We start from the raw sequence: 22,500 nt of genomic DNA on the forward strand, positions 1-22,500 counted from the left end.
AATTTGGTAGATTGGAAACTGTAGATGTCCATCACATGCCTGTGTGTGTGTGTGTGTGTGGTCTCTTCCAGACTCTAGGATACCACTCAACAACTGCATGATTCCATCTGTTGTCTGTGAGCTTTGCAACGTGTCAGGCTCAGTGGAACCTGCATTTTTGTTATTCTGTGATCACATTGTTCACTCCACTTCCTTTTTGAATTACCTCATCTCAGATATACTCCTGCTATGATCTTCCTAGCATAGATCTTTCCATGACCCTCTATGTTGAAGCCAGTTCCTGTTCTTTTTCTTTACATTCCACATCTTCCTTGCATATAAGGGCGCAAGTAAAGTGATGCTGTTGTGTTTATGAAAGAAATTAATAAAGAATGGTTGATGTACTGACTGACAGTAGCCTCATTGGGGAGTGGTATGTTATTTTATGGCTGCTGTTTAGTCTCGGGTCAATCCTGACAGAACAAGCCAATGATCAAATGTGTTCTAGCTGTACTCTCTTTTTTTTATGAAGATGGTATAGCGTGATTGGAAGGAAACTTGGCTATTATTTCCAGCTGGGCAAACAACAACATTCAGGCTCCTTCATTGCTCTAAACAGATTAGGTACCAGGTGTTGGTACAAATGTATTGGTTCTCTGATATCCAGGGATTCATACTCAACATGTGCTCTCTGGTTTATTTCTGGTGAAAGATTGAATCAGAGAGAAGGGGAGTGGAATTTATAGCCATGTGTGTGTGTGTGTGTGTGTGTGTGTGTGTGTGTGTGTGTGTGTGGATTTACAAACTTTATTGCTCCAAACTAACTGTAAAAAAACTGATAAGAAAATATGAAAATCTAAAAGAAAATGTTGAGGGAGAAGATGATAAAATACTGCAACACGTTTAATTCAGTATTGTTCTGTTTTGTTTCTTTGCTAACTTGGTGTGTCTAAAGTGAGATAAAACCCCTATATAATAAATTCTTATCAACCAGTCTACATGTATCTTCAGTTGTTATACTTCTTTGCTTTTAAAAACAAGCATTCAAAACCAAATATCTGAAACTAACATCTGTTTTCCCAAATGTTTTTTTTTTTTTCGGTAATTATATTTACTCTAGAAGATTTATTTTATTTCTATTTATTTATTTCAATCACAGTTTGTGAACAGGCATCGTGGGTTACAGATTTCTGACAGGTCAATCACTGACTTGTTCATTACATTTCTGAGTGACAAAATGTCTCTAGTTTTTGGGGGTTTTCAACACATTGCTTTTCTCCCTTGCTGATATGCATTAATTAAAGATGTATACATATATGCCTTTATATATATATTAATCAAGTATACAGTATTATAGATCTAATTTGCTAATCTTACCTATTGGTTTTGCACTGGGTATTAGATAAAAGTGCAATTATCACCATGTGCTCTTCAGAGGTGGCAAGTATGGAAAAAAAATATGGTGACTGCTCTCTCTTATTGGAGGTGAAAAATGTCATTCAGTTTGAGAATGCAGTGAAAAAAAGATGAAATGAAGTTGTGGGAGGCCACCACAAGCCAGATGTAACATTTTTCACTGCCAACAACAGAGAGCAGTTGTCATTTTTTTTTTCTATACCTGCCATCTCTGAAGAGTGCATGGTAACTTAACCACACTGGTATCTAAAATCCAGTCATCTAATAGCCAGTGTGAAACTGATTGGTAAGACCAGCTGAAATGGATTTATAATACTGTATACTTTGACTAATAAACCTACTCTATTGACAAATATACGAGTGCATATTTTTCCTGACTCATGAATTCATAGATGACTCTCTCTCTCTCTCTCTCTCTCTCTCTCTCTCTCTCTCTCTCTCTCTCTCTCTCTAGATAGATAGATAGATAGATAGATAGATGTGCATATATATATACACATGCAGTCACAGACATGAAGTTAAGCATCAGTATTTTAGATATATGCAATCAATGAACAGTGACTGTATAATGGATTTAATACATGTGTTGAATCTAATATTTATTATAATTTTACAAATCATATTTTGAATAATCCACCACACCACCAGTGAAACTTGAAAATCATTGTCAACAAATTGTATGTGTAACCCAGAGCATCTGTGAGATATATCTTGGAAGCACACACACACACACATAATCATTGTCCACTTTTCCATGCTTGCAGGAATTGGATGGAATTCGTTGAAGTAGATTTTTTTTTACAGCTGAATAATATTCTTGTTGCCAACCCTCCCGTTTAGGGAGGGACTTTCTTTATGGATGTTGATATTCCATAGTTTTGTTTGTCATGATTTGAATGAAACAATAACGTGCTGTTGACAATCTTTGTTACAACCAATTGTTCTACACTTTTGAAGACCAGTGGATTAAAAGAACTCCCTTACTCTGGAGGAATACTCGATATCAGGAAGGACATCAAGCTGTAAATTGATGTTGCAAATAGTTTCCAATCAAACACTTTCTTGCATAAATAAACAGACATTAAAATGAAGGAATGAAACAAAAAAATGATCAACCATTATATGTTCAGAATTGTTAGCATGCAGGACAAAATGCTTAGTGGCATCATGTCCATCTTGACATTTTGAAGTTCAAATGCCACCAAGGTTGACTTAGCTTTTCATCTTTTCAGGGTTGATGAAATAAGTACCATTTGAACTCTGGGGTTGGGTTAGGGTTAGGGTTACTGACTATCCACCCCTAATCCCAAAATTTCAGGCCTTGTGCCTATAATGGAAACAATTATGTGTGTATGTTAATGTTGTTTAGGCCCAAGTCAGCTCTGATTCACCATTCCTATGACCAAAGATGTTCAAGTTGTGAACGTCCAGTTTTTTCTTATTCAGGCATAGTGTATCTAGGATTAAATTATTTTAAGATAGTAGAGTGTGAAGGAGTAGTCACTGTTGTGTCTAACAGAATGGCTGATTAACAGAGATTATCTAGTTAACTTGGTATGTATGTGAGATTAGTAGTCAGCAATATATCAGTTAAGTACATGATTTATAAATTCTTTCTATTCATAAAGTCTTTGTTCAAATGAATTTAAGAACAAAGAAATTGAGAGGTTAAAATAAGGTTACTACTGAAATTTCTAAGCCATTGTTGAACTTTTACACCTTCAGCATGAAGCATAGTAAACTGTAATATAGCTTATAATAAAACTCATGTAAACATGGCTGCATGGTAAAGAAGTATGCTTTGCAACTATGTGGTTCTGGGTTCAGTTCCACTGTGTGGCACCTTGTGCAAGTGTCTTCTATTATAGCCTTGGGCCAACTGATATCTTATGAGTGAATTTGGTTGAAAGAAACTGAAAGAAGCCTCTCGTGTGTGTGTGTATGTTTGTGTTTGTTACCTTCACTGCTTGACAACCAGTGTTGGTTTGTTTATGTTCCTATAACTTAGTGGTTCAGGAGAAGTGATTAGTAGAATAAATCTTAGACTTAAAATAATTACTGGGGTAACCAAACAAGGTGGTGCTCCAGCATGCCCACAGCTCAATGACTGAAAGAAGTAAAACTAACACACACGCACACGCACACACACACACACACACACACACATAAACACACACACACACACATACTACTTACCCTAGAAGATAAAATCAAACAAACAAAAGGACCCATCATAATATGACTTTCTCAAACCTTCACTAACCTGAAGATTTCCACCCTGTCTGGGTAGATATGACTGTGTGGTTAAGAAGTTTGCTTCCAGCAACATAGTTTCAGGTTCAGTCCCACTGCACAGCACCCTGGTCAAATATCTTCTACCATAGCCTCAGACCAGTCAAAACCTTATGAGTGGATTTAGTAGATGGAAACTGAAAGAAACCCATTGTGCATTGTGCATATGTATAAAACAAATGCAGTGTGGAAGGTGTTTAAAAGCCATTTAAGCCAGACACAGACAGACACACACACACAATAAGCTTCCAGCAGTTTCTGTCTATCAAATTCACTCCCAAGGCATTAGTTAGCCCAGGGCTACAGCAGAAGACACTTGCCCAAGGTGCTGTGCAGTAGGACTGAACCCAAAACGACATGGTTGCTAAGCAAGCTTCTTAACTTCACAGCCATACTTGTAGCTAAAAATGTAGATTTTTAAAGGAATGCTATGATTAAATGAATTGATTTAAGCACAAGCCTATTGGAAGGGTTCATCATCATCATCATCTTCATCATTTAATGTCTATTTTCCATGCTGGTATGTATTGTACAGTTTGAGAGGAGCTGACCAGCCTGAAGGGCTGTTCAGGCTCCCTGTCTGTTTTGGCATGGTTTCTACGGCTGGATGCCCTTCCTAAGGCCAACCACTTTACAGAGTCTGCTTGCGTGCTTTTATGCGGCACTGGCATGGGTGCTTTTTACGTAGCACCAGCACCTATGAGCCCATGAGATTAAGGATACTCAACTGCAGAGGGTTATATGGTAAATTCAACCATAGCAGGATTTGAACTCAGAATGTAGAGGGATGAATTTTAACTACCAATCACAAGTCAGTTAGCGGAATACGCTGCCTTCTTTTGTTTGTTTTATTCATCTTTTGTGTTTATAGTATCGTATTCTACTATCATATATACAATTGGTAATGCTTAAGTCAGAGTCCTTAATTAAGCTTGTCAGTATGTTAGCAATAACAGTGTAATCTAAACCAGATAGCCTGAGGTCGAGATCTATTAGACACTTAATTATAATGTTTATATTAGCTTAAAGATTTTACAGTAAACAAACATATAAAATTAGTTTCTCACTTTTGTTCTTCTGTAACTTAACATCAAATGTTCAAAGTTTAGATGTGAAAAAGATACCTATACTATATAATAAAGAAAGCTGCTTATAAATTTAGATATGAATTTGTAACTTTTACTAAAAGAAAGCAAGTATTAAAGTCTACACTGTTTAGAAAATTCTTATAAATTACAATTTTAATATGTTATCAAAATGTGATTTGTAAAATATTTTTGTTATTGAATATTTCAGCATTCATTCACAAAACTAATTTTAATTCACTATGACATAATCATCTTACACTGCATGATTGTTTTTTTTAACTTCTGTTTATACTCCTCTGGGAATACAAAGTTGCCCGATATTTGCAACACTACTTTCTACAGAATTATCAGTAAATATATTTCTCCAAATTAAAAGTTTACACCAGCATCATCCAAAATATGTTGACCTCAATATCCTTTCATATTTATTGGTTGTTGAAGACAATAAACTGAGAGCTTCTTCACAGCCATTCTAAGTCAACATAATAACCTGGTTTCTTTTAACTTGTAATGCTATCTTTGAGTACTTGATATTATTCTAAATTTATTTGTTAAGCAAATGAGTTCTGTAAGACAAAGGATATAAAGATACAAAGGCAAATTAGATGTGGTATATATATAAGAAAAATTACAAAAATTAGGAATTCATCATCATCATTGTTTAACATCCTCTTTCCATGCTAGCATGGGTTGGACAATTTGACTGAGGACTTAGCGGTTTGGCAAAAGAGACTTATAGAATAAGTACTAGGCTTAAAAAGAAAGGACTAGGGTCAATTCATTGAACTAAAAATTACTCAAGATGGTGCTCCAGTATGGCTACAGTCTGATGGCTGCAACAAACAAAGGATAAAAGGTATTCAAGAATGCAATTGCACTCCTTAGTGCAGGAATCAAAACCACAAACTTGCAATCATGAATGCAACAGCCTAACCTCTAGGCCATGCATCATCGTATCTAGAACAGATGAGACTAAATTAAATTCCATGTTATTTATGGAAAAGCTTTCTTCTTTTAATGTTTGCATAAGACTTGCCCATAGATTCACAAGCACTCAAAGACTGGTGAGAACGACACCATTAACATATCATTTAAACTGTTCTTTCAGTTGTTTCAATCATTGGATTGCAGCCATACAACAGCTTGCATATAAATCTTGTGTATATTAAGACTTTGAGATGCTCTGCAGGTTTTTATAGAGAGTTATCTCCCTTGCTCGATATTTTTATCAGTGCATGACAGGAACTGGCAGGGTATAAATGGTGGTCCCCTGCACTGTTTGGAGGGAGGAGTTTCTGCCATGAGGTTCCCTGTGGTACAGCAGAATTCGAACAATGTTCATTGTGGCATCCGTTCAAGTATGAACAATATTACCCAGCTAGCAGTCTAGTCGGTCATTACTCTTTGGTGTGAATCTGCTCCTACCAGCTAAGAAAACATTCATGTGTGTTTGTCTGTGTGTTTTTATGCTTTTTACAGTGAAAATTTTCCTATATGTTTAAAATTCTATAATAAAAGATTTAAATACTGTAGTTTTATTACTTTAAAATCTATCTCATCACCACCTCCACATCCATTTTCCCATGTTGGCATGGGTTTGATGAAACTTGTTTAGGCAGATATTCTGTGGTCAGAGGCTCTTTTTACCCATTTCCCAAGGTATTTCCATTCCACTAGTCCTCCTCAGGTGTCAGAAACATCAGTAGTTTTGCTTATCAGAGAATGTAAACCACAACACAGGTGCTAAGACACTTGGAAATGATATTCCAACACAGTTACACATGCACACATACACTTACATGTACACACACACACACACACACACACAAATACACACAATTATGAAGGAGAGAGGTGGTTCTGCTCAATTTCTGTTTGCCTATCTTGCTGAAAAGGCATTGATTAGTTTCATAGACATGTATCCAAAGTGTCATTCAGTGTCACTGAACCCAGAGCCTTGTTGTTTGTGTGTGTGTGTGTGTATGTATGTGTGTATATATATATATATATATATATATATATATATATATATATATATCATTATCATCATTGTTTAACATCTGTCTTCCATTCTAACATGGGTGGGGCAGTACCACAAGCGCCGGCCAAGCCGAAGCCTGCACCAGACTTCTGTGTCTGTTTTGGCAGGATTTTTACAGCTGGGTGCCCTTCCTAACACCAACCACTCAGCAGAGTGGATTGAGTGCTTCTTACATGGCATAAGAAGCACAGGCGAGATCAGTTTTGGCAGGATTTTTACAGCTGGGTGCCCTTCCTAACACCCACCACTCAGCAGAATGGACTTAGTGCTTTTTACATGGCACAAGCACTGGTGAGGTCAGTTTTGGCAAGGCTTTTACAGCTGGATGCCCTTCCAAATGCCAACCACTTTACATTGTGGACTGGGTGCTTTTAAGGGGCACCTGCACTGACAGGGTCACCAAGTACTTGCAAGACATTAAAGAAAAAAGAAAACAAAATCAGCATGTTCACTTAATGTCTGTTTCCCATGCTGGCATGGGTTGGCTGGCTCGACAGGATCTGCTGCAAGGTTGTGATAAACTCCAGTGTAGGTTTTGGCAAGACACACATACATACACACACACACACATACATACATACATACATACATACATACATACATGTGTGCATGCACAAACATTTAGACTATGTGCAAAGTAATAAATATAAATAACAAAAGTGTATAGGTATGTATACCTACAATGGTGGTGGTGGTGTCAGTGGCTTTTTTGAATCTGGTTATTTTGTGGGCTTTTTTTTTCTTTTTTGTTATTTTTTGTTGCCTTTGGATGTTTTGGTTGAAATCTTTATTCTTGAGAGTTTAAAGTTCCTAAAACTGGACTTTTTTTTTATAAAATTAAGATTTAGAAAAAAAATTTTTTCTATTTGAACTGAATTTTTAAATAGAATTTCTACTGAAACAATTGAAATATTTTTTTTATTTAATGATTCAGATTTGCCTCTGTTATTTGAATTTCAATTTGTGTTTGATTTTTGGTATAGCTTTAAAAAATGGATGCTTTTTGTTGTGGGATGGGGGTCTTTTAAGTCTTTCTGTTTTTTTTTTTTTTTTTTTTTTTTTTTTTTTTGCTTATTTAGTTTTAATTTATGAAAGCACCTGAAATTTCAAAGATTTCAAGTTGGAACTTGAAGAAAGAAAGAGTTTGTTATAACTGACACCAATTCTAGGCTCATATATCTCTTCTCTCTTTCTCTCTCTCTCTCTCTCTCTCTCTCTCACATCATGAGTTTGTACATGTTTTTATATTTACTAAATTCTGCTCCTATACTATTAGTCAGACTTAGGTTATAATATCTGTCAGGTGCAGGCATAGCCGTGTGGTTAAGAAGCTTGCTTTCCAACCATGTGATTTCAAGTTTAATCCTGTTGCATGGAACTTTTGTCTTCAACTATGGCTATGTTCAACCAAACTCTTCTTAGTGGATTTGGTAAATGGAGACTAAAAGAGTTCCATTGTGTGTATGTGTGTATACATATGTGTGTATGTGTGTATACATATATGTGTGCATGTGTCCTTGTCTTGACATCATGTGATGGTTATAGAACAGCATTCCTTCCCAATCTTCCATAACAAACATGTCCGGCCTGGTGAAATACGACCTTGCTTGGAAACAAATGAAGATTGGTGACAAGAAAGGCATCCATCTGTAAAAAATATGCCATCAACAAATTCTGTCTGATCCTTACATAAAGTAGACATTAAAACAATGATAATGTGTGTATGATGATACATCATCTTTTAGCTTCTGCTTTCCATGCTGGCATGGGTTGGACGATTTGACTGAAATGGGTATTCCAGAGAGCTGCACCAAGTTGCAATCCGATTTGGCATGGTTTCTACAGCTGGATGCCCTTCCTAATGCCAACTGCTCCAAATGTGTGTGTGTGTGTGTTTATGTGTGAAGGTGCGTAGCTTAGTGGTTAGGGTGTTGCACTCACAATTGTTAGATCGTGGTTTCGATTCCCAGACCAGACGTTGCATTGTGTACTTGAGCAAGGCACTTCATTTTATATCGACAAGTGGCACACGGTGCAGTTGTACAGGTAATGTCGATTTCATGGAGGAAGTTAGCTTGTGTGAACACAAAAATTTGATTACTATAAGCAAATCCTGTTTGTGGTTGTTCAGCAAGAAATTGCTACACCCTCATATGTTGTATATATATATATATATATAGTTGACTATATATAGTCCATCTGTTCATTTGTTTAGCATCTGTTTGCCACACTACTATAGTAGGGAAGATACTTAAAGCAAGATCTTTACAGCTGGGTGCTCTTTTCTTGTCACCAATCCTTACATGTTTTTCATTTCAGAGGAATTCAAAAGTGCAGAGCTAACAGACATTTTGCTAACCAGAAATACCAGCAATTGTCACTGTGTGCAGCCCTGTCACAAATGTGACATCACTGTTTGGGACTGTAATGCAGTGCAGATTGTAAACAATCACACAAAGAAGTGAACGTACACATACACACACATATATATATATATGTATATCTATCTAGTTATGTGGTGAGGTTCTTATAGTTCCCCTCACTGGGTATTGATTGATCCAGGGCTAGCTATTGGAGAAGACATTGAGGTTGTCATGCACTGGGACTGAATCTGATAGCATGTGACTGGAGAATGGACATCTTAATGTCACAGTTATGACTGATGATGATGATTATATATCATTATCATCAGATTCTTTTATGTGTAGATAATCCTCCTGTCACTAATCCTCAACTGTTTTCATGCAAGGCCATATCGACCCTAGCCTGGGCTTGTTTTCATTGAAGATTCCAAACAAATGACACCACTCACATGTCAGCAAACTTGTTTACAATTAATGCAGGATGTGGAGACAGACACTCACACACATGCTCCTGCACACACACACACACTCACACACACATTTTAATAATACACTTATTTTTATACATTCAAATATATACATAGACATATTTGTGCAGGTGACACGTAAAATACACCATTTTGAGCGTTGCTGTTGCCAGTACCGCCTGACTGGCCTTCGTGCTGGTGGCATGTAAAAGCACCCACTACACTCTCGGAGTGGTTGGCGTTAGGAAGGGCATCCAGCTGTAGAAACTCTGCCAAATCAGATTGGAGCCTGGTGTAGCCATCTGGTTTCACCAGTCCTCAGTCAAATCGTCCAACCCATGCTAGCATGGAAAGCGGACGTTAAACGATGATGATGATGATATATGATGATTACCTAATTTTATCAGATGATAGCCATCTTACATTCAGCCTGATGAGTCTGATCTACCTTCATCCTTACATGTGTGGAGATTTGACTTTTCAGAGGATGCATCCATTGTCATAGAACTTTATAAAATACAAAACAGATCAAGAAATGAAATGATAGCAAGACAGTGGGCTTTCTCAGTTTCTATCAACCATATTCACTCACAAGGCATTGGCTGGCCCCGGGCTATGATAGAAGATACTTACCCAACGTGCTTCATGGTGAGACTGAACCCCAAACCACATAATTGTGAAGCAAACGTCTTCACGACACAACTATACCTGTAGATATCAGGGCTGTGGAGTCAGTCGGAAACAATTAAGGGCTAGCTGGAGTCAGAGTCGGTAAAACTATAACGACTGACTCGCAATATCTTTATTCTTTAATATAAACCAGTTATAACATATAGGCTTACCCAAAGTTCAAGCGTATGCATATGCTTTATGAGATATGTAGACCACAATCACTTTATTACATAAAGAGGAGTCGGAGTCAAAGTTTTTTGTTTCAACTCCACAGCCCTGGCAGATATATATATATACCCCATGCACACACATGCTCACAAACACATTCATACACTTATACATATATACATAGATATACATAAACACACATCTATGTACAATAGGCTTTCTTTCATTTTCTGTCTACCAAATCCAGTTAGTCCTGGGACTACAGTAGAAGACACTTGTCCAATTGCCCAAAGTGTAACGAAGTGAGACTGAACCTAGAACCATGTGGTTGGAAAAGCAGACTTCTTAACCATACAACCTTGCCTGCACTTATATACACATACAACTGCAGGCATGGCTGTGTGGTAGGAAGCTTGCTTCTTAACCACATGGTTCCAGGTTCAGTCCCACTGTTTGGCACCTTAGGCAAGTGTCTTTTATAGCCTTGGGCCAACCAAAGCCTTGTGGGTGGATTTGGTAGGCAGAAACTGAAAGAAGCCTATCAAATATATATGTATGTATATATATATATATATATATATATATATATATATATATATATATATATATACATATATATATATATATATATATATATATATATGCAGCACAATTTTGTCAGTGAACAGGTCGCGGTCTCAAAGCGATGAAAATATTTTGACAAATTAAATTTAAATGTTGAAGTGAATCTGACGGCTTTTGTGTGTTATTTTAAATGGCTTATAAACACCTTCCACGCTGCAATTGTTTTCATTCCAGCACACGATCTCAGATCAGGTCACTTGCTATGCAAGTTCATCTCCGTAATATATATATATTTATCTTTATAATCAAGGATAAAATCTATATAAGATTTTATTAAGTAGTTAGCATGTAATAAACCATATAGGTAAAAACTGATACAAAATATATAATTATAGTAAAGGCACTAATGAGTAGTGCCACATGCTAGAAATAGATGCCAAATAACTCTAAGAACTACATTATTTACCACATTGGCACAGGCTGAAATTGAGGGAAATGAACAAAAAAGGTTTTATTTAAATGGTTCAATCATAGATCAATTTCCAGTTTAGGGATGTAACCCAAAGTACATGATTATAAACATTTATACATACCCACATGAATAAATGTATCCACAAGCGCATATACAAATGTTCATGCTTATGTACAAGCTAAATCTAATTCGTTCATCTCAGTCACATGCTGATATGATCAAAATAATACCACAGTAAATAAATTGGTTGGAGTGATTTATATTTATCTTTATAATCAAGGATAAAATCTGTATAAGATTTTATCAAGTAGGATCTGTGTGGTTTTTGTCACTGTTTACAATTATCTTCAAAAAAAAGTTTTTTTACTCTCTTTTACTCTTTTACTTGTTTCAGTCATTTGACTGCGGCCATGCTGGAGCACCGCCTTTAGTCGAGCAAATCGACTGCGGACTTATTCTATTGGTCTCTTTTGCCGAACTGCTAAGTTACGGGGACGTAAACACACTACCATCGGTTGTCAAGCAATGTTGGGGGGACAAACACATACACACACACATACATATATATATATATATATATATATATATATATACACGATGGGCTTCTTTCAGTTTCTATCTACCAAATCCACTCACAAGGTTTTGGTCGACCCGAGGCTATAGTAGAAGACACTTGCCCAAGGTGCCACGTAGTGGGACTGATCCCGGAACCATGTGGTTCGTAAGCAAGCTACTTACCACACAGCCACTCCTGCGCCTGTATCATTGTAATTTTTAATGCTGAATGCGAATTTGGTATTCATTTATTCCAGAAAAATTTTGCAAAAGTGTTACAGGTGTTTAAAGTTTGATGATTTTCAGAATTTTCAGCCAATCAGAAAACAGCGTGTTTGCTGCCTCTTCCATCATTGGGTGGGGGTGGGGGGTCATCAGCATGTCAAAACATTGCTACTTCCCTTATTCATGCACACACACACACATATACTCACACAGAATTGAAAAGCAGTTTGATTTTTCTTTTCAGCGTTGAATGTTCACCATCCCACTTACATTGCATGTGCGTGCACACACACACACACACACACTCACACGTTTTACACACACAAACATTCACATGTTTTACATACATACACATATGCTCACACAGTTGAAACGCCCCCACCACCAGTTTGCCATCACCCCTTCCTTCCTTCCTTCCTTATTCATCTATCACTCCTTCCTTCATCATCATCATCATCATCATCGTTTAACGTCCGCTTTCCATGCTAGCATGGGTTGGACGATTTGACTGAGGACTGGTGAAACCGGATGGCAACACCAGGCTCCAGTCTGATTTGGCAGAGTTTCTACAGCTGGATGCCCTTCCTAACGCCAACCACTCAGAGAGTGTAGTGGGTGCTTTTACGTGTCACCCGCACGAAAACGGCCACGCTCGAAATGGTGTCTTTTATGTGCCACCGGCACAAGCCAGTCCAGGGGCACTGGCAACGATCTCGCTCGAAAATCCTACGGGAGCCAGTCAGGCGGTACTGGCAACGGCCACGCTCAAAATGGTGCATCTCATGTGCCACCCGCACAAGAACCAGTCCAGGGGCACTGGCAACGATCTTACTTGGCTTGCCGGGTCTTCTCAGGCACAGCACATTTCCAAAGGTCTCGGTCAGTAGTCATTGCCTCGGTGAGGCCCAATGTACGAAGGTCTTGCCTCACCACCTCAGCCCAGGTCTTCCTGGGCCTACCTCTTCCACGGGTTCCCTCAACTGTTAGGGTGTGGCACTTTTTCACGCAGCTATCCTCATCCATTCTCACCACATGTCCATACCAGCGCAATCGTCTCTCTTGCACGCCACAACTGATGCTTCTAATGTTCAGCTTTTCTCTCAAGATACTTACACTCTGACGGGTATTCACATTGACATTACACATCCAACGGAGCATACTGGCTTCATTCCTTGTGAGCTTACGTATGTCCTCAGCAGTTACAGCCCATGTTTCACTGCCATGTAGCATGGTTGTTCGTACGCATGCGTCCTACAGTCTGCCTTTTACTCTGAGTGAGAGTCCCTTTGTCGCCAGCAGGGGTAAGAGCTCTCTAAACTTTGCCCAGGCTATTCTTATTCTAGCAGCTACACTTTCAGCGCACCCACCCCCACTACTAACTTGGTCGCCCAGATAGCGGAAGCTATCGACTACCTCTAGTTTTTCACCCTGGAATGAGATAGAAGTTGTTTCCTGTTTGTTTACAGTCTTTATTGCACCTGAACATCTGCCACAAACAAAAACTAACTTGCTAGTTAACCTGCCTTTGATGTTGCTGCACCTGTTATGTGTCCATAGCTTGCACCGGGTACATCTTATAGAGTTACTACCTACTCCTTTTCTACATACTGAGCAGGGCCATCTACCTGAAGGGGTTTGTGTTTTATCTACCTTCCTACTTATTAGGATTTTGGTTTTAGCTAGGTTGACTCTAAGGCCCTTCAATTCTAGACCTTGCTTCCACACCTGAAACTTCTCCTCTAGTTCTGATAGTGACTCCGCAATTAGGGCAAGGTCATCAGCATAGAGGAGCTCCCAGGGGCAACCTGTCTTGAACTCCTCTGTGATTGCCTGGAGGACTATGATAAATAAGAGGGGGCTGAGGACGGAACCTTGGTGGACCCCTACCTCTACCCGGAATTCATTGCTGTACTCATTTCCAACCCTCACCTTACTGGCAGCATCTCTGTACATGGCTCGCACAGCTCTCACTAACCATTCTTCTATCCCAAGTTTCCTCATTGACCACCAGATAAGGGATCGGGGGACCCTGTCAAAGGCTTTCTCCATGTCAACGAAAGCCAGGTACAGAGGTTTATCCTTAGCTAGGTATTTCTCCTGCAACTGTCTCACTAGAAATAAGGCATCAGTAGTGCTTTTACCTGGCACGAACCCAAACTGCATCTCATCTAAATTGATTCGCTCCCTAATTAGTTGGGCTATGACCCTCTCTGTAACTTTCATAACCTGATCTAACAGCTTGATGCCTCTGTAATTATTTGTATCTAAAGCGTCACCTTTACCTTTGTAGCAGTTGACTGTGATGCTGCTACACCAGTCATTGGGTATGACTCCTTCGTGTATCACCTGGTTCGTAATACGGGTGACTAGGCTATAGCCAACACTGCCAGATATTTTGAGCATCTCTGCAGTGATTCCTGATGGGCCGGGGGCTTTCCCGGTCTTCATACTCTTAATTGCTTTATCTACCCTGGTACTATCAACTCGGATGGCTGTCATTCATATGTTGTGACGGAGAAAAACACAAGAGTATTATCATAGTAAGAAGAATATCTTTCTCGCATCTCCTTCTCCTCCTTCTGTGCATGCACAGCTTCTTTAGTTACTATGGAAACAGAGCCTTTCGCCACAGTGATGTGTAAAATACTTGCTTGTGATTGGCTAAAATACTCAAATTTTGCAAATTTTAAAGGCTAATAACTTTTTAATTATGGATTTATAGGAAAAATGAATTTCCTTTTCATAATTAGTATACAAAACTTAATCCATATACTAAATTTGAAAACAATTGGAACAAAATTGTAAACAGTGACGAAAACCCACAAAGATTCATCAAGTAGCCAGCATGTAATAAACCATATAGGTAAAGATTAATACAAAATACATAATTATATAAATATAATTATAGTAAGGGCACTAATGAGTAGCACCACATGCTAGAAATAGATGCGAAATGACTCTAAGAACTACATTATTTACCACATTGGCACAGGCTTAAAGCAAGGAATATGAACAAAAATGATTTTTTTTAAGAATAGTTTAATGATGGATTGATTTCTTGTTTAGGGATAACTCAGTTATACCATACTAAACTAGAAATTGATCTATGGTCAAACCATTAAAAAAAAAAATCTTTTTTGTTCATTTCCCTTTCTTTCAGCCTGTACCAGTGTGATAAATAATGTAGTTCTTAGAGCCGTTTGGCATCTATTTCTAGCATGTGGTGCTACTCATTAGTGCCCTTACTATAATTATATTTATAGAATTATATGTTTTATATATATATATTATCATCCTCATCCTCATCATCGTTTAATGTCCATTTTCCAAGCTGGCATGGGTTGGATGGTTTGACTGAGGTCTGGAGAGCCAGCAGCTGCACCAGGCTCCAATTCTGACCTGGCAATGTTTCTATAGCTGGATGCCCTTCCTAACACCAACCACTCCGAGAGTGTAGTGGGTGCTTTTTACGTGCCACCAGCACAGGAGCCAGTCAGGGGGCACTGGCATCGGCCTATATATATATATATATAGGCCGATGCATTTTTCTGCAAAATATGGGTAGTTTATCCTGTTCATGCTATATTATTAGCATTATCCTGCATTTGAAAATAAAATTATTTCCTTACCTTTCAATACATCTCAGCGCTTCTAAATCAAACTTTGTTACTTTCAGTGTAATTTGAATATATATATATATATATATATATATATATATATATATATATATATATATATATATATATATGGGTGAGGTTATGTTGTGTGTGTTTGTCCCCCACAAATGCTTGATGACTGGTGTTGATGTGTTTATGTCTGTGTAACTTAGCAGTTCAGCAAAAGAGTCTGATAGAATAAGTACCAAGCTTTTTTTTAAAAAAAAAAAAAGAAAGAAAGAAAGAAGTACTGAGGTTGATTCATACAACTAAAAGTTCTTTAAGGCCATGCCCCAGCATGGCCACAGTCTAATGACTGAAACAAGTACATGATAAAAGATACACGTCCCAACACACTCAAAAGTTCAATTGTTTACATGTCCTGTGAATGATGTAGCTACATCCATATTACTCAGATCTCTTGTGTAACCTGTTTGTTTTGGTTTCGGTGTTTGTGTATTCACTCAAATTTCAGTTCAAGAAATAAGTTAGAGAAATTAAATAAAAGAGGATTTGAAAGCCGCTCACACTGAAAATACAGGATATAACTGTGAAAAAGAAAAATGTGTGAGAATTATTAATAGGAGAACTTGTTTCATTTTTTAGCTCTATTTACCTGTTTTAATAATATAAATATGGGTATTTATGAGTCTAATCAAACTGAAAGTGTTGCATTGTTTTGTCAAAGCATATCAGTTCCTGCCATTGGTTGTAAACATTTAGAAACTAAAATGTTGTCTTATTCTATATCCTGGTTAGCGTAATGATTTTTTTTTGTGGTGAATGCTTGAATAGACTTTTGCTGTCAAATGTCATCGTAGGTGTAGATTAAGAGAGGACACTTGTCATTTTTCCTGATTATTTTTGTTCTCATAGAGCAAGCAGTAACACGTGAGGTTTTACATGCAAGCTGAGGTGAATATTTAACATTTCTTCACTATATATGTATATTTGTTAACCCATTTTTCTATTACCAATCCATCAAAGACCATCCCTATTTCTATGTTACTAACCGTTATACAGGTTTACAGTTATTCAAGTATCTCTTTCGCATTCATATAATAATAGTTTAGATCTTAATTATTAAAAAAAATACGAAACCGTTATTCTATGCTAATTTAGTTAATTGTAACATAGAAATTTAAATGTAATAAAATGTTTTAAAAGAAATTCAAAGTGCTTACGTGATAACTGTAAACCTACATTTGGGTCACCCTGTATATATGCATATGGTGTGTGTGTATATGTGTATATATATATATATATATATATATATATACATATATATATATATATGTATATATATAGGGAGGATTCACAAAAAACAACAGAAGAAGACAGGTGGTGTAGAAAACAAACAGATGTATTAGTATAACACTCGGGAATTGAAAAAGTCTTTAACGTTTTGAGCCTATGCTCTTCCACAGAAAGGAACACAGAAAGAAATAAGGAAAGAAACAAGCAGAGAAAAAAAATGTGTGTAGTGGTTAGCGATACACATACAGAGCTGGGCATAAGTCCATTAATCTTTAATTAACAAAGCTAACATTTTCGTTGTTGATTTAACTTTTAAGTTAACTTTGAAAATCATTATTGGACTAATTAACTTCCGTTACATTTACCTTCTGTTAACTCCAGTCCGTCAATCCCAAAATTTCATAAAAACTAGTAAACATTTATGTTTCTATTGTTTTCAGATTGTCTTAACATATTCAATATTGTACGTGTCATTCTTTCAGCCTTTTATAATTTAATGTTTTTAAAATTTAAAACTATAAAATCAGCATTTTTTAACTCTAAAACAAACATTATTTACATTTGACGGATATTTGTCCTCATCTTGTTTGTTGTTAATACGTTTCGGCTGATATACCCTCCAGCCTTTGTCAGGTGTCTTGGGGAAATTTTGAACCTGGGTTCTCATTCCTAACGATGTTACTATTATTATATTATTATTATTATTACTATTATTAATCAGGTCACTGCCGTGAATCGAACTTGGAATCTTGGGGTTAGTACCCCGCGCTCTTAACCACTCGCGCTCTTAACCACTACGCCATATGCCTGTGGGCAATTATGGAGTGAATTTTAGGGCTTATAAATCTATTATTTTTCTATCCTTCCTCAATACTGGTTCCCATATGCTATTCATATCTGCACTCGGTCTGCTTAGGAGGTTGTTGTGTCCTAGCATATGTGCTGCTTCTTTTAGTTTTCGTATTTTCCAGTGTTGTTCCCTGTCTATTATTTTAACTTCATCCCACAGGGGGAGGTGGTCTCCATTTTGCCATACATGATCAGCTATACCCGATTTATCAATATCTCCTCGTGTCACAGCTTTGCGATGTTCTTCTACCCTTATTTTGAGGGGGCGGCATGTTTCGCCTTTGTATAACCTACCACAGCTGCATGAGATGGAGTACACACAGTTTTTGGTCATATTCTCTTCTGTTGGTGGTTTTACCCGAAGGAGATATTTGGGAAGTGTTGTATTGCTCTTGAATACTGCCCTGATGTCATATGGGCCGCATATCTTTTGTATCTTTTCGGAGAGGCCTTTCACATAGGGTAGACAGACTGTAGACAGTTTATTGGTTTCATCCTCTCTTTTCTTCATAATTGGAGTAGATAGTATGTTCTTGGGGTAGTTGTTTCTTAATAGATTGTTACTGAGCTTGATCATTTCTTCGTAGTGGGTATCACGATCGCTACTTATATTCTTTGCTCGATGTTTTAGGCACTGAGCAATTCCTCTCTTTACACTGTATGGATGGTGGGAATTGAAGTTAAGGTATCGTCCAGTGAAGGTTGGTATATTGCAAGCCAACCTTCACTGGACGATACCTTAAGTATTGAATCAAAAGGATCTAACTCTTTTAATCCAATCTCGTTGCCACATAAACTCAATGTTTTAGTGGGGAGATAACCTAGTTTTTTTAATAGGGCAATTTTTTAATAGGGGTGAGATAACCAAAAAGTACTGTTTTGGGGTTCTAAACGCCAAAAAAGTTGATGTTATAGTTTTGGCACTTTTTAAAACTTTAGTGTTTAAAGCAGCCAAAACCCCTTGTATCTAATTCCTCTATGAAATCTTTTAAAAAAATAAACAAATCATGTTAGCAAATTCTTGTAACTTTGAGATAATGTGAGGCTTTTCTTCAAGAAAGTATACAACTGGGAGAATAGCAAAATTAACTGAGGTGGATGTCAAAAGAAAATATTGACTTCCATAAAGTGGAAAAAATAAATGGAAAGAAATGTTGGTAAATTTTGATGTGAATGCAAATAGCTGTTACATGGTAGCAGAGCATGCTAGGAATAGCAGCCAAATCTTTCCTTTTCTGGAAAAAGGATCCGTTTAAGCATGATTTCGATGTCACATTCATTGAAACTATGCAAAATAATCTGGAAAAGAAAAAAAAAACCACGTACAAAACTCCCTTGGTGGGAAACTTTGAGGTTCCCACCACCCCTTCCACCTTTCTTTTCTGGAAAAAAAGTGGCTTGAGGTAGGTTTGGAGGTCAGATACGTTGAATGCACCCGACAAAACATATATACATCATATATATATATATATGCATATACGTATGTATGCATATATATATGTATATATATATATATATAGGAAAGCGACTACCTAACAAACTTTAATTGCAAAACAAGCAACCTCTATGGACTCCCAAAAATCCACAAGAGCAAAACTATTTCTGAAGCTTGCAAAAAGTCCACTTCCACCTGTATCACTGTACCACATCCCACTGATCTCAAACTAAGACCAATTGTGGCAGGCCCAAACTGTGAAACACACAGATTAAGCAACTTTATCGATATCCTCCTGAAACCAATACTTCACCACATACCAAGTATTGTTAGAGACGACCTGGACCTACTAAATCATCTACCCAAACATGCCAATAAAGACATTTTCATTGTTTCCTTTGATGTAATAAATCTTTACACTACGATCCCACATCAATATGGACTGGAAGCCATTAAATTCTGGCTAGAAAAATACCCCAATGAGATCCCAGAAAGAATAAAAAAAGAATTCATCATCGAGGGCCTTAAGTTTATCCTTCAAAACAATTTTTTTAATTTTAATGATAACACCTACAGACAGGTATCAGGGACTGCAATGGGGACTAAAGTTGCCCCTACATATGCAAACCTGGTGATGGCCTACTTAGAATTGCAGATCTATGACAAATCCAAAACTAGATACGGCCTGTCTTTCCACCAATACCTGTTGAAGAATTGGAAACGTTACTTGGATGATTGCCTCATCCTATGGTCCCACACACTCGACCAACTCTTTGACTTCAAAACTCTAATTAACAGTGTCAACAACCATATCCAATTTACAATGGAATACAGTCAAGACCAACTTCCTTTTCTTGACATTCTCATTGTAAAAATGGGTACCAGCATTGAGACTGATATTCATTACAAACCGACTGATTCCAAGCAATACCTTCTGTTCACCTCCAATCACCCAAAACATACAAAGACAAACATTCCCTTCAACCTTGCGAGAAGAATTTGCACAATTGTTTCTAATTATAGAACTCGAAATAAAAGACTCGAAGAACTGAAGGCAATTCTCCTCGAAAGACATTACCCAGCATCATTAGTTGACAATGGAATAGAACGGGCCAAGGCAATTGCTACTCATGACCTGCGAAAACCGAAACACATACACGGCACGTTAAATAGTCTCCCATATCTCTCAACACACAATCCTAGAAATGCAGAAGCTTACACAATAATATACAAAAACATCCCACTACTGAATCAAGACCCACGTCTAAAAAGAGTACTCGCAACCCATAAAATAATAAAAAGTAAAAGACAACCCAAATCCCTAAAAAACCTACTCACGAATGCAAAATTGCCCAACACAAGCCCACCACCTACTGTCAAAAAATGTGGTCGTTCCAACTGCAGGACCTGCATCCACCTCATGGAAGGAACAACATACAGATTCCAGTCGGGACACACTTTTGTCATAAAAAATAACTTCACCTGCGCATCAAAAAATTTACTTTATGCCATAAGGTGTGAAGGATGCCACAAAGAATACATAGGGCAAACGAGCCTTAGTCTCAGAGAAAGGATGACAGTCCACCGCCAACAATTGAGGGATCCCACCACAAGACAGATACCACTCAGTGGGCATTTAGATCTGTGTGCACAAAACAAGTCTCCCAAATTCCTAGTTTTCCCATTATACCAATGCTCAGACAACACCACTGACCAAACACGAATAAATAAGGAAAATAATCTTATTCAAAAATACAGACCACAGCTCAACATACTCTAACATAAGCCTCCTCCCCAGGTGCACGCCCAAAACAAAGACACACAGATACGCAAAATCACACACATCAATACAATGCAAACCTCCGACACGAACACACTTACACACATATATACACACACACACAATCACAGTATCTCCACACCAGAGCACAAACCCACATACATTTCAAGAAAGAACACATGCGCATATATATACTTACAATACAATTGTAGCAACCACAACCAACACCCATACACACATATGTAAACAGGTACATGCACACACCTACACACCACTCCGGCAACCACAAATCATATTCACACACGCATATTTGCATACATATGTACACACACATACAAACACCATACGCCTGTTCCCCAGTAAAAATGTCACATACACACTCAAAAGAAAAACACACACAATACAATCCCAACAATCACAACAAACACCCACAAGCACACATGCACAGAAGCATGCACACACAATGACACACCTCCCCGACAAATACAAGCCACATAGACGCACTCACACAAACACACGCACACGTATACACACATATACTGTACTAACAATACAAACAAAACTAATCACTCACAATTACAGCGCACACACACACATGTACACATATACACCAGGAAACTACACAAACCATACCCACGTACACACACATACAAACGCATACCCAGTACCAACATACACGGAACACACATGCACACACATACACCTCACCTGGATAAACCCAACGTACAAGGACACCTAATAAATACAACACACACATACATGCTCACACACACATACACCCTCATGCACACACATACAGTTGCTCCCTCACACACACACGCACCACAATGACAACTCAAACACAAACATACTTAGAGACACACACAAACTCACGTACACACATATAACACCCCCACCAACACACAACACAAATAAACATACGTACACATACAGACATACACATACAGACATACACATACATATGAACCATCACACACACATACGGTTGCTTACACACACACACACACACACCACAATGGGTATTTAAAACAACACACTCACTCAGACACAGAGAGAGACACACACACACTCACGTATACACACACTCCCACATTCACACAAAACACTCCCACGCACACACACAGATGCACACATACATACACACACAGACGCACACACATGTACACACCCTCACACATACATACGGTTGCGCTCTCTCTCACACACACACATCACAAGGAC

The 22,500-nt window shown here is 37.7% G+C and overlaps 1 protein-coding gene across 8 annotated transcripts in view; it reads left to right on the plus strand.

Annotated features, from left to right (window-relative positions):
- LOC106877847 (high affinity copper uptake protein 1) overlaps positions 1-22,500 on the plus strand; it is a 120,603-nt gene that overhangs the window by 49,064 nt on the left and 49,039 nt on the right. Inside the window, exon 1 of one of the 8 annotated variants that reach the window (XM_089363972.1) lies at positions 16,724-16,873. The exons of 6 other annotated variants lie outside the window; for them this stretch is intronic. The gene's annotated coding sequence lies outside the window, so the exon portion shown is untranslated. Of the gene's footprint in view, positions 1-16,723; positions 16,874-22,500 lie in introns of those variants that run through there. One more of the 8 variants, XM_089363985.1, reaches the window with a different exon arrangement.

This window comes from Octopus bimaculoides, chromosome 1, assembly GCF_046866305.1.
Source record: "Octopus bimaculoides isolate indiv1 chromosome 1, ASM4686630v1, whole genome shotgun sequence".
Taxonomy (NCBI): Eukaryota; Metazoa; Mollusca; class Cephalopoda; order Octopoda; family Octopodidae; genus Octopus; species Octopus bimaculoides.